The sequence below is a fragment of the Phaenicophaeus curvirostris genome, chromosome 1, assembly GCF_032191515.1.
Source record: "Phaenicophaeus curvirostris isolate KB17595 chromosome 1, BPBGC_Pcur_1.0, whole genome shotgun sequence".
NCBI classification, from domain to species: domain Eukaryota; kingdom Metazoa; phylum Chordata; class Aves; order Cuculiformes; family Cuculidae; genus Phaenicophaeus; species Phaenicophaeus curvirostris.
In genome coordinates, this window is record NC_091392.1 from 10346334 (window position 1) to 10359161 (window position 12828).

Genomic DNA, 12828 nt, shown 5'->3' on the forward strand with positions numbered 1-12828 from the left:
TGTGTAGCCCCTGAATGCCCATAAATGTTGGCTGAGAATAACCTATAGGTAGGAATATTTCATTACAATAATTATGTAACAAAACAAAACCCAAAACCACAGCGAACTGAAAAGCCAAGAGAGGGGAACATGTTTATGGTTATATATCAAAACTTCTTTGTCAAGAGATTTTACTGAGTATCTAATTAAACCACCTTTTCTTCTATTTTTTTCCAGTATTTAATTATCAGGCTGGCAGAGTAGAGCTTAGAAACCTCAGGACCTTATCTTCCATTCAGGGGAGATTTCTACTTCCTCCAGCGTAACCAAAGGCTCTAGGAGTTTGGCACCTAACCTCGAGAAGTTCATCAATGCCAAATGTAAGGTCCTGCACCAGATTGAGGAAGTCCTCAATAGCAATACACGCTGGGGGATGAAAAGATTAAGAACAGCCCTGCTGAGAAAGACCTGGGAGATACTGATGAAAAAATGAATATGAATGGGTAATGGGCACTTGGAGCCCAAAAGTACAACCATATCCTGGGCTGCATGAAAAGAAGTGTAGACAGCAGGTCGAGGGAAGTGATTCTGCCCCTCTACTCTGCTCCAGTTAGACCCCACCTGGAGTATTGCATCCAGCTCTGGAGCTGTCAGCGCAGGAAAGGCATGAACCTGTTGGAGCTGGTTCAGAGGAGGATCACTTCATAAAAGTGATCAGAGGGATGAAACGCCTCTCCTACGAAGAAAGGCTGAGAGAGTTGGAGTTGCTCAGCCTGGAGTATGGAAGGCTTCAAGAAGACCTTCTTGCAGCCTTACAATATGTAAAGGGAGTTTCTAAGAAAGATGGAGAAAGTCTTTTTACCAGGACCTGTAGTGAGGTTTTAAACTGAAAGAGGGCAGATTTAGATTGGACATAAGGAAGAAAGTCAATACTATGAGGGTGGTGAAACAGTGGAACATGTTGCCCAAAGAAGTTGTAGGTGCCTCATCCCTGGAAGAGTTCAAGGTCAGGTTGGATGGGGCTTTGAGCAACCTCATCTAGTGAAAGATGTCCCTGCCCATGGCAGAGGGGTTGGACTAGATGACCTATACATTTCCCTTCCAACCAAAGAATTCTATGGTAATTAAAAATAAATAAATTGTTCAATATATACAAATTCTAGCTCTGTAAATACAGCTCTCTGTGGCGTTCTTAATGAGTTTTCCCTTACAGCTATCAACCTTTGTCTATTCTACCATACTTGGAAACATCTGTTATTTATTTCAGGTTTTATAAGTACTCACTTGGTGACCATTAGGGTGGATGTTGTACAAACAAAACCAAAAAAAGAATATTGTATCTAAATAGAAGAAACTGATAACAGTTTCAAGACATTTTTAATGAAACAAATCGAATTTTAAAACTGTATTTTTTCAATGTCCCTGTGAAATAATATGTTATAATATTTGCTATCATAGCATTGCACTATCCTATGATTGCTAGGCATCACGATAAAACTTCAAGTACAATAAAGACATGAAATTTCAACTACAATAGCTTTTTTTTCTATTTTAAATTTTACATAGAAAATAAGCTCTGAAACCGATAAATGTTGCATGGAATTTCCACAAAATAAAATTCTTTTGCTTGTGGGAATATACATACCCATGATTATTTCTTTCCAAATTTTACCCTGTATTATTCCTTTTTCCCTTGGGCAAGTGAGTCAAGCAGTCAAAGACAGAAAAAAAAAATCCAGTGTAGCAGCAAATAAGAGAAATAAAATAGAAAAAAAGATAAAACAATAAGGAAAAGCAAATTATCAGCCACCCACCTGCCTTTGTGGTTCTGCAACTGTGTAAATTACAGATTATATTTCAGTGCTTCCTGGTCTACTTTTTTCCTTTGCCCTTGGGTTTGGAAAAAGACACACTTCCCTCTCCTAATTTTCTCCTTGGTTCCTCCAAAATGAGCAAATGACTAATAAAGCCATGTGCCCATGATGTGACATACAAGGCAGGAGCAGCGCGCTGATGAACAGTGCAGCTCTTGGAGTCATCTCGCATCCACCCAGAGATGGGCTCACCTATCATATTCAGCCCTGCCAGGAGCTACAGCAAGGCCAATGCACAGATGTCATCCAATTTTTTTTATAGGTACTGTGCCCTGAAGACTTATCATCATAAAAAATGTTACAACCTGAACAATAACATACTTCTTATTGGAGTGAAAACCTGTAGTAAAAGGTTTTTGATAGCATAATAGTAACTTAACATCCTTCTGTATTTTATTTGGGGTTTTGCTTTTTATTTTCTTTTTTTCTCTGTTCATTTTTTTCCTCCTTTTTAATTGTTCTACTTAAATAGAAATATTGTTGTTAATTTGGTAGTTATGTAAGTCTTCAGTTAAATCAGTTGAATTTTATTTCAGCTGTTGTAAAAATAGAGCACGGAGTGGGGTATTGAAATCAAATGTTGCACATGTTCTAAAATCTAATGCTCCATTTTTTTCCAGCAAAAATTACAGAACACTCAACAAATTCAATCCAATTGTGATAACTACTTCAGTATTTCATTTGCATTTCTCAGCAGTGTTAGAATTTTACATGGAAAATCAAAACACTGTTTAGCTGGCTCTAACTTACTGCTTTATTTATGTGGAACATTTTGAAGTACTCCATTCTTCTTTGGAACAGATAAGAAAACTCTTTCTGAAGGGAAATGTCTAAGTCCTCATTGCTCTCCTGATAGGAAACTTTTCTCTGACAGCGGCTGAGTTACTAATAGTTTATAACTCATGGTGTCCTCAGAGTAAGCGTGCAATTCTTCTCTGATCATCTGATCGCGGCAAAGCAAAGGCAACTGCTCATCCTTATCTGGTCTTATATAAATTCACATATTATTTTTAAAACAAGATAGAAAATGTGTCTGATATTACTGAATGTAACATTCTGACTTCCAATTGAATGAATGTCAGTTTATAACTGAATCTTAGCAACTTTTGCTTGTATAGCCCAGGAGCTGACTTAGCATGTGAGTGCACCAAGCAACTAGCTTGCCCAAAACCAGTATTACATGTAATTTCTCTATTTTAAAGTCAAATTGTTTAAATTTTTTACTAGAAGAAAACAGGGTAGAAGGGCTAACCAACTAATGTTAGAGAACATTTTGTCCTATTGACTCAGTAAAAAAAAAAAGAAGTAGGCGTCCATATTTCCTTGGCTTTTCTGAGCTCCTGAAAAATGTATCTGTTTGAGAAGGTGATGGACAAAAGCTTTATCTGTCTGTTTTTAATAAAGTATCAGAAAATATTAAGAAAAAATGAGGATTTGATATCTCTGTGTTTGATGTAAGAGGGCAGAGGACTTCTGGGTTCTGTTGGCTTCATATGACCTGGCATACTTAAACACAGAGCAGAAAGATCTCAACATTTTCAATGGGCAATTAAATTGAATAGTGAATTACTGATACAATTATATAATAATGATACCAGAGAAAAAATTATGCTTGCATCAATCCAAGAAGTAATATTAATATGCATTCTGCCTGCCTATTCCAATGCTCTGCTTGTAAATATTTTTAATCTGTTACATGTTGATGACAGAGAATCCTGCAACAGAGTTGCTTTTTACAGCATTGAGAAAGAAATTGTATTTCATCTGCTTTGGTGCAAGGCTTTGCTAAAAAAAGAGAAAAAAAAAAAAAAGAAATTAATGAAATTAATGAGATCAAGAATCCAAACAATATAATACAGAAGAAGGAGAAAGGCAATGAGGAAGCAGAAGAAAACACCAAGAGGGTGAACTAGCACAATAGAAAAGAATATAAACACAAAAAATGGAGGGTAGTCAGTTAACAGCAAATGTGAGCTCTCTGATAAAACAGAAATTATATTTAATTTCTACTGTCTGGAGAAGCTTAGTAAAGTAATCTATTAGAGAAGAATGCTTTTATTCATGTTAAAGGAAATGGGTACTCACTGTGGAAATAAAAATGAAGTGAGAAACCGGTCTGGGCAAAGGGGCAATTGTAGTACTGTTTCTGTTTCATGAGCTAGAAACACAACTTCTTTTTTTGCCCCTCACTGTTCAGTTAGTCCTGATCTCCCTCTTCAAATGTATCAATCTATCTATGACTAATTAGTGCCTATTTGTCCTCGTGCCAGCGCTATTCATTAGCTAACATGTTTTCTGCCATTTCTGTTCACTCTTACATTTTCAGAGAGTGGTCAGACTCCTTAATTGCCCCTAGCTCATTAAAGCAAAGTACATTTAATCCTAGGAACCCTTCTTAGCCCCTGCTTCAGTTGGAATTTACTTGTTTAATATGGTTGACCAGAAGTGTATTCCACAGTTAGGATGGAGTCCCACTGGCTGTATCTCCATAGGAATGGAAGCAACAAGGTTCAAACTCCCAGTTTTTTACATTCAGCCCAAATGCAAGTGCTTTATAAAACACCGTTGAACAGAAACAGATTACTAAATTATTTTTCGTTACTTTGCATCTACATAACACTAATGGATCATAGTCATCCTTTAATTAACTAAAATGTCCAGCAATTTTTCTTCGTATTAGTCCCTAAAGTCATGACAGTCCTACTCTGTTTCATCCTATATGATGTTTAATCCTTCCATATAAAGGTAATACCTTTGTGCATCATTAAACTTTAACAGAACATATCATAGGACAAGATTGCTAATGAAAATATTAGATGGAATAAGTCTCTAATATTTAAGATAATTGTCTAACCAACACTTCACTTTTTTTTCTTTTAAGTCTACTCTATCCATTTTAAAATTCTTGTACTAATCCCTGACTTCTCTATTTAGCTAATAATTTTCCTTGTGGAATTGTATCAGATGGTTTGTAGAAGTACAAATAGATTAAATAAATTTCATTTCCCTTGTCCAGAAAATCAAAGGAAAATATCAGCTTAATCCAGCACAAGTCTTTGGTAAACCCATGTTGTATTCTATCACATTTTTTCTATGTCTTTAATTACCTTCAAAATCTCTTCTGAAGCATTTTATAAAGCTGAGGTCAGAAACATGAAAGAAAGTGGAGGTTTTTTGTTTGTTTGAAAGGCTACATCATAGCTATGTCACCTTTTTCCTTAAACCTCATTGTGTAATGCCCCTGCTCCTTTCTTAAAGAAAGCGGTTAAACTTCTGGTTCTTGTTTTGATTTCAGACTGATTTTTGGCAATTTTTATTTTATTCTAAAATTTATTGACCTCAGGAACACAGCCTTTTCTGAGCATGTTTTTGTAACTCCTAGCATCCTCTTTTCATAATGCAGAATCTGACAGAAATTCATTCTATTGTCTGCAGTTGGCAGGAGGTTCGTGGCCTTGATTATTTGCATCTTCATTCTCTTAGCTGAATACAAACAGAAGGAAACTTTATTGCTTGGGAATGTGGACCATTGAGTACTTAGCGTACATAAGGCTGCAACTGCCTTTCTAGATCTGCTCTCATCTCTACACTGTAATTTCCACAGAACATTTAATAAATTTAAAGGCTTCATTCTTGATGCCCAGAACATTCTATGCATGGTATAGTTCAAGGGTATCTAAAGAACACTTAAATATCTGGAATGAAGTCCAAGGGCAGCAAATCCATTTCTTAAACATATATATAAAATATTCTTACTAGGAGCACCAGGGCAAGATACAACCTCCTATCTCCCCCCAGCAAATTCTTCAGCTCATTTTCATTTCTCCTCCCCAAACCTCAACAGAAGTCCACTTTCTTCCTATCAGCCCTATCTCCCAAAATTCCCCTCTCTTGAATTATCCCACTCTTCTTGCCGTGTTAAAACTGCACTGCTACTCTGTGTTTATTTCTCCTTATTTAAAAATTCACATTCTTGTTCACCTGCTAAAAAGCCACTTTACTTCCACACCAAAATTTCATGTGACCTGTATGACTGAAAAGCCTGAGGCTCGGCCTGTATCTTCATTTTCTGGCTGCAGAGTAAGGTATGCTTGGCTTTATTATATATTGGCAAAATTAAATGGATAAAACGACATATAAAAAAAGAAAAGAAGAAAGTATATATAATAAGAACACATATTCTTCACATCATTAAATCCTCCATTGAAAAATCAGCCAAGTGCCATGATGAGGAATAAAACATTTGAGTTTGTATAAAAAGTAATAGACTTGACCTCTCTCTCCTACACACAGGCAGTTACACTTGCAGCAAAAGGCATTACTAAAGCAGTGTTTCCATAGACAGTGACTCTGCAACAAATCCTGAGATGATGCTGAACAAAGAATTGTGCCGGCACAGGATCCTATTGAAATGACAACATATCCCACAGTGCTCCCTTAAAAGTTCAATAAAGCAAAATCTTTATACCTACAGGTTTCAGACAGTAGGTTCAATATCAGAACTAATAAACTATCACTTGTGTTTTAAATATATTAAATATTTTGCTATCAACAATTTACTACTGCTGGTTGTTTCCTCAGTATTGTGGCCAATGTGTGCCAGGTTTCACTCTGCAAAGTCAGAGCCTCACCCAACTTCTAGTACTCTGCTTCTCAGTACTAATAATATCTCCTAGCTGGTTTTGATGTGTAAGCTGAAATGATCTATAACTACAGGCTATCAGTCTGTAATGTTGCTGTACTGGAGGCAGCCTTTAATAGAATAAAATTACAATAACATTAACACGCAAACTCTCTGCAACTCCATTAACACTATGGAGTTATTAAAAAAGTGTTTCTAAAAATCTTCCTTGTTAAATATCTTTCACCAAATGAAATAATATTGGAAAACTAGATGAAACATGAAATGGATAGATGATATTATAGTAACACAGGGTAGAACAATAATGGGCTTGAATTTTTCACGGTTTCCATTACAGCCTTGGTATTTAGGGGTCACAGTTGAGCCACTGTAGATTGTATTGGAATGAAACTATAATTCAAAAATTTCTGGGTTACCAAGAGTTTTGCAAAGCAATTTTTGAAGTACTAGGGGAAGAAAATTGAATTTTTTTCCCTCCTGGCTGTATATATTCTTCTTCCATTCCTTTTGGCTGCTTTGGAAAAAATAGGATTTTTTAAAAATACATAATGTTCTTTGTGAAAACTTCTACATTTCTGGGTATTTTGTTTGAAACATTGGAGATTTTTCCAGTTTGAGAAAAAAATAGCTACAAGCAGATGCACTAGCTATTTCAAAATACTCCCTCCCGCTCCACCAGCAGAAAACTGTACTGTTGATTGCCACTGCTTAATATTGTCCCCCACACATTTAGAAAGCCGCGATTTCTAGAGTGAAATATCCAGGACAGTTCACTGACATGAGGCTTGGCAACCAGATTGCTAGCCTGACTGTAATCACCTTTTGAGTTATAGAGCTTGTAAATCACATATCAGAACATAGGAACACATCAATTAATGTTCTGCTGGAAACAAATCAAGGACAAGCCTACAGTGTGACATTCTGCCAGTTTTATTTTGAAAAGACGTGGGGGAAAAGTTGGAATGTTTGGTCACAGCCTTATTTACCCAATCTGTCTTATATACTATTGCATAATCCTACCACAATATTAATATGTAAATTGACACTCAAATAAAAGCCATGCTTTCCTCACTGATTTTCAGCAGAGCTTCTGTTACAAAGAAAACTACTTAGCACTTATATTCCTTTTTCATCCTCAAAGCTGTTTTAGTATGTTTTAATTAATCCTTTTCCTTTTGTTTTTTTTTTGACCCTGTATTAGGTTTTCAGCCTCCTTTACCCATGTACTCTCATCTCAAGGTTATGTCCTCCTTTCAATGTTTCCCTGAGACTTTTTGTCTTTCTGAAATCATCTCCTTCTCATCATTTTATGCCTAGAAAGCAGACCTCAGGAGACTGGCCAGAAGAAAAGGCTAAACAAGGGCAGAAGTAATTTCTAAGGTCAAAAAGAAACAAATGAACTCTATTTCCAGGGAACAGAGAACAGTGGTACCATCTACTGCTGTTGCTGCTTTTTCTTAGTAGGCACCACAGTCTGGTCTCAGGCAGTCACTGGGGCGGTGGCAAGGTGACTTCTTTTCAAGACATTATGCAAGATGTGGTTCAGCCAGCCTCAAGGGTAGTGCATGTGGAGCAGTAGCCTCTCATGGAGATGAGCTTTCTCTCCTCAAAGAGGATTTCTGTTGCAGTGTTGTGTGGGAGGCAAACATGCTTAGGTCCGACAGGAATTTCCCAGCTCACTGGGAAAGCACAGATCTGTGTTATAAAAGGAAAATTCTCAATCCAGATTTATCCTCTTAAACATTGAGACTGCCTTGTTTTTTGTAACAGGTTCTATTTTTATATGTTCAATTATTTTCTCATGCCCTGGATTATTGTTATGTACCATTTGCTTTAGGTACATGTTTTGATGACCATTTTAAATACTGGACTACGAATACATACAGGAAGCAGAGCTACCACCTACCTTTCTGAAGAAGATTGGTCACAAACTGGGTACCACTTCTGACCTACTTGAACTCTAAATCCAGAATTTTAGCAATGCACAGGACAAATGCTTGCCTGCTTCAAAAGGTTATATTCCACCCCCAGAGCACAGACAACCATGTGTGGGGTTTGACAATGGGCTTCGCTCTGTAAAAGAAAGAAGAGACTTCTTGTGGTACTAATGGAGTCGGTCATCTTTATTTCAAAGGGGTGAAAGACTTCCTGTACTCAAGGGAGGGAGGACTGGACATTTAAAGGCAGATTTTCTGTCATGGCTATTGATGGAAATACAGATTAGATTGCTATAACTTTCATATGGAATTCTAAGAGTTATAATATCAGAAATGATCCCCACATCTGCTTACATGGAAAGAGTGTCAGTACTTTCCCAAAGCGAAAGGGATTTTTTTTTTAAGATAATATGGGTATTGCCAATAATCTTATTTTTTCTGTTTTCATTTTTTAAGTTTAATTATTTTTAAGAATCTGTGTTTTAAAACGTAAACAAATACCTGAGAAGTCCTTTGAAAAGGAAGTATTTGTTATTTCAGTGTATGATTTTGGAATATCAAAACAATTCTCACCTTTTTTCTCATAATAGCTTCAAGTTGCAAATAATTAGTAATTTATTATATCAGTATTGACCATTTTTCATTTTATTTTCAAATATGAGAGTAAATATTAAATGATTCATATCTACCTAGACAATTTCAGAATACTTCTTAACCAGCAGCAAATGTTGTCTGAAGACAGAATTTAGAGATGACTCAAAGATAATAACAGGTACTTAATGTGTTAGCTGATAACACTTTGCTCTTGTAAATGTGCTGGGTAGTGGATACAAAATGCTGCATTTAAATCTTTGGAGACACAGTGACGTGGTTAATTTAAAATTCACATAACATATCAAATCTATTATAAGTTTTATTTTTTTCAAGTAACAGAGATCTGTGGTTTCAAACCTTGCAGTTTTAAACCAGTGCTGCTGAAAGTGTGTATAACGCTAGTAAATCTGTGATGCTGGAAACAGACATAGCTCCACATTTACTTGCACTGCATAGACTCTGACTTTATGGGACTTACTAGACTATACCAAAAAGTATAATCTAAGCTTGAATTTAAAGGGATCAAGTGAGAGTGGATTATTAACTTAAATAACTGGTTAATTAAGTCCCTTGGTATCTTCTGAAAACATCCACATTCATCTGTGTCATTACATTTTGTTTATCTTGCTTTGCCTAGGGTTTGGGGATTATATTATTATGATGATGATGATGATGATGATGATGATGGGTGTTGTTATTTTTGTTATTTTACTTTTGGTTAGATTGCTTTTGTAGTTCTTTAAAAAGCAAAACAAAACAAAACAACTGCTCAGCTTACTTCTCTTCACACCTTCTTTAAATTCTTATAGTTACTATGGAAACAGATATTAAACTGGGAGTGGCAGTAATTAATAACATCTGCAAGTGCAGTCTGAAGTCTACAGCTTAATTAATCCCAGCATTTGGAGTGGATTGTACAGAGCTGTCCTTATTGCTTTGCATGGAACTGCAGACTGTGTAGAGGCGACTACAACAAGGGGCCTTAACACTATTGTACTGATTTGTGAAATAGTTTGGACAATAGAGGGGGTATTAACTCGTATGAATAAATGACATCATTATTATATAGTTAATGAGGTATGATTCTGGAAAGGATTAGACCCTGTGGGAAATAAGGCTGTATGCAGGAATAAAAGCTAAGTACAGGAATGGGGCTGAATGCAGGGATAAATAGGACTGGGTGCTTTCCTGCATCTCCCCAACAGACACACCCCTTGCCATGGGCTGGCTATAAGGCCTTCAACAGAATGGAATGCATCAAGGGAACATCAGCATCTGAAGTGGGGGATGAGGTGTCTGGGAACAGGCACATCAAACTCTTACTACCAGCAAGGCCCTACCAAGGACAGGAGCCTAATTATTTTCTAAGAAAATGGATTGCAGCTGCTGCTCTGACTACTCAGCCTACAGACGACCTGTTCTCATTATTATAATATCATTATAATACTAAAACACACCTCCACAGCCTCCTCCCTGCCTCTGAGGCAAACTGCTCCCATGGCCACACCTACTGCGCTTGCACAGCTGAGTTTTGGCACGCAAAGCAAGAATTCCTTCTCCACCAATCAGTAATTAAGATAGTGACCACATTCACTCAAACTTCATTCTAAACTCCACCCCTAGGTGCAGGCTACTATAAACAGTTTAAACAAAGGAAAAGTTTTGGGGCAAGTGGGCGTGGAGAAAATAAAAATGTCACCAAAACGTTAGGGACCAGCCGACAGGCTGAACCCTATCTCTTCCCTTCCCCCCGCCCCTCATTGGATTCCATTGGGGTAAGCACTTTGCATCTTAACATCAAGCTAATTAACATCAAGCTAATTATTAGTATCTCTCTCTGGACTTTTAACCCTATCTATGCTTTATCTTTACTTGCGTCTGATAGTTATTGTTATGCATATATCATTGCTTGTCATATGCCTGTATGTGTTTGGGTGTTGGGCCATAAATAGGGTTGTTCAATGTATTTTCGCAGACAGTACCCTCTCCGCAGCTACTACCAAACCTTCTTAAGTCATGACCTGTTATTTTTAATAAAATTGACTTGTTTGTACAAGTCTCTGCAGTCTCTCATAACTGTTTAGAGGGATGTAAAGGGGAGCCTTTGATTCAGAACAGAGCAAGCTGGATATTATTATTATTTTTCCTTGCTTTATTGCTCTTGTTAATTACTGCATATGTAGCAAGCTAGATAATATTATATTAATTATCATTGTGTGATTATTATATTATCATTGGGCACTGGAACAGGCTGCCCAGGGAGGTGGTTGAGTCACCTTCCCTGGAGGTGTTTAAGACACGGGTGGACGAGGTGCTAAGGGGCATGGTTTAGTGTTTGATAGGAATGGTTGGACTCGATGATCCGGTGGGTCTCTTTCAACCTGGTGATTCTATGATTAGTTATTCTCACAGGCTGAGCATCTTACCATTGCGACATTGTCAGGTTGGAGAACTCTGGGTAGCAGGCTGGGTAATACGTATTTTTGATCCGGTGACACTGTTAGGCAAAGAGTTAAACAGATTGGTAAGCTCTGCTTTGAAGTCTTTAACATATTTTCAAATTTACCTGCTCATGACATTCATCACGTTGTCCCTCAACATGTCACAGACCCACATAGAAATTGTGGGCATATGTAAAAAAATTACTTTACACTTTCAGACAACACACAACCACTTGCCAAAATGATAGCAGAAGCTTGGAATGAAATGTTTAAATGTAGTTCTTCACTTTAATTAGAAACTTGGGTTGATCTAATGTGCAACTTTACCTACAGCTGCTTCGATCCTTTGACTTTTCGCTTTAAAACTTAATAGGAATTTTTTTAAGAACTGCCAATTAAAGTTTTTTAATAAATCATGAAAGAGATGAGAGAACCTACCTGCCCTAAGGCTTTATCAGAGAAGAACTATTATAAATATTTATTTATTATTTTATTATTTCTTAAGGGTACTTGGCATAAAATCTACTACCTATCCCACTAGCTTCTTGCATTATAATCGATGAATATACAAAAGATTTGAATTTATCTTAAATTATTTTTACAATTGCCGTAAAATGTGTAGCAGATACCATATTATCAGACTGAGGTATATTGAATTATATGGGAGAGAGTTCTGCCTTTAACCTCCATACAAGTAGTGGATCTTGTCCTCCTATACTAGAAGATATGTGGGCTCCATTATATGATCTATTCTAATAATCTCTCCTTAGGGGTAAAGTATACTAGATGAGGGTCTGATCACACGTAATTGGTCCACTTGGCTTCTGATCCAGCAGAGCAAAGTCTTGGCAAAGTTATGCCAGTCTATAGTGTTCTTCCCTGACATATTCAAAGACTTTCTGAATATGCATCTTTTTTATCATTACGATTCCTGATTTGCCATCTTGAAACTAAAATAAGCAAACATGAGCAGATCAGTATGTGTGGATCAAACCACTTTCTGTGTTCTGCTTCATACTCCTTCTCTTCATGGTCTTTCCCACTTACCTGTATTTCATTTTCAGCACTGTTATCCTTCTCCTTATTATCTACCTTTCCTATATCATTTTTTTCCTCATCATTTTCCTGTTTTCTTCTTTCACTTTACTTTTCTCAACCTCACTCTTTCCTTTCCTATGCAAAACTTTTATCTTCCTTTTATAGTATAGAAATTTACTAGTTTGTCTCCATTTCCACATGCGTACCCTTCCTTCTTGATTTGCACTTTCCTGTTCTTAACTCTTACTTTCCCTCTTTTATCTTTCATTCTGACTTTTTTTTTTTTCACCTCTTATCTGCCTCATGTTCTTTCTGAGTTATTT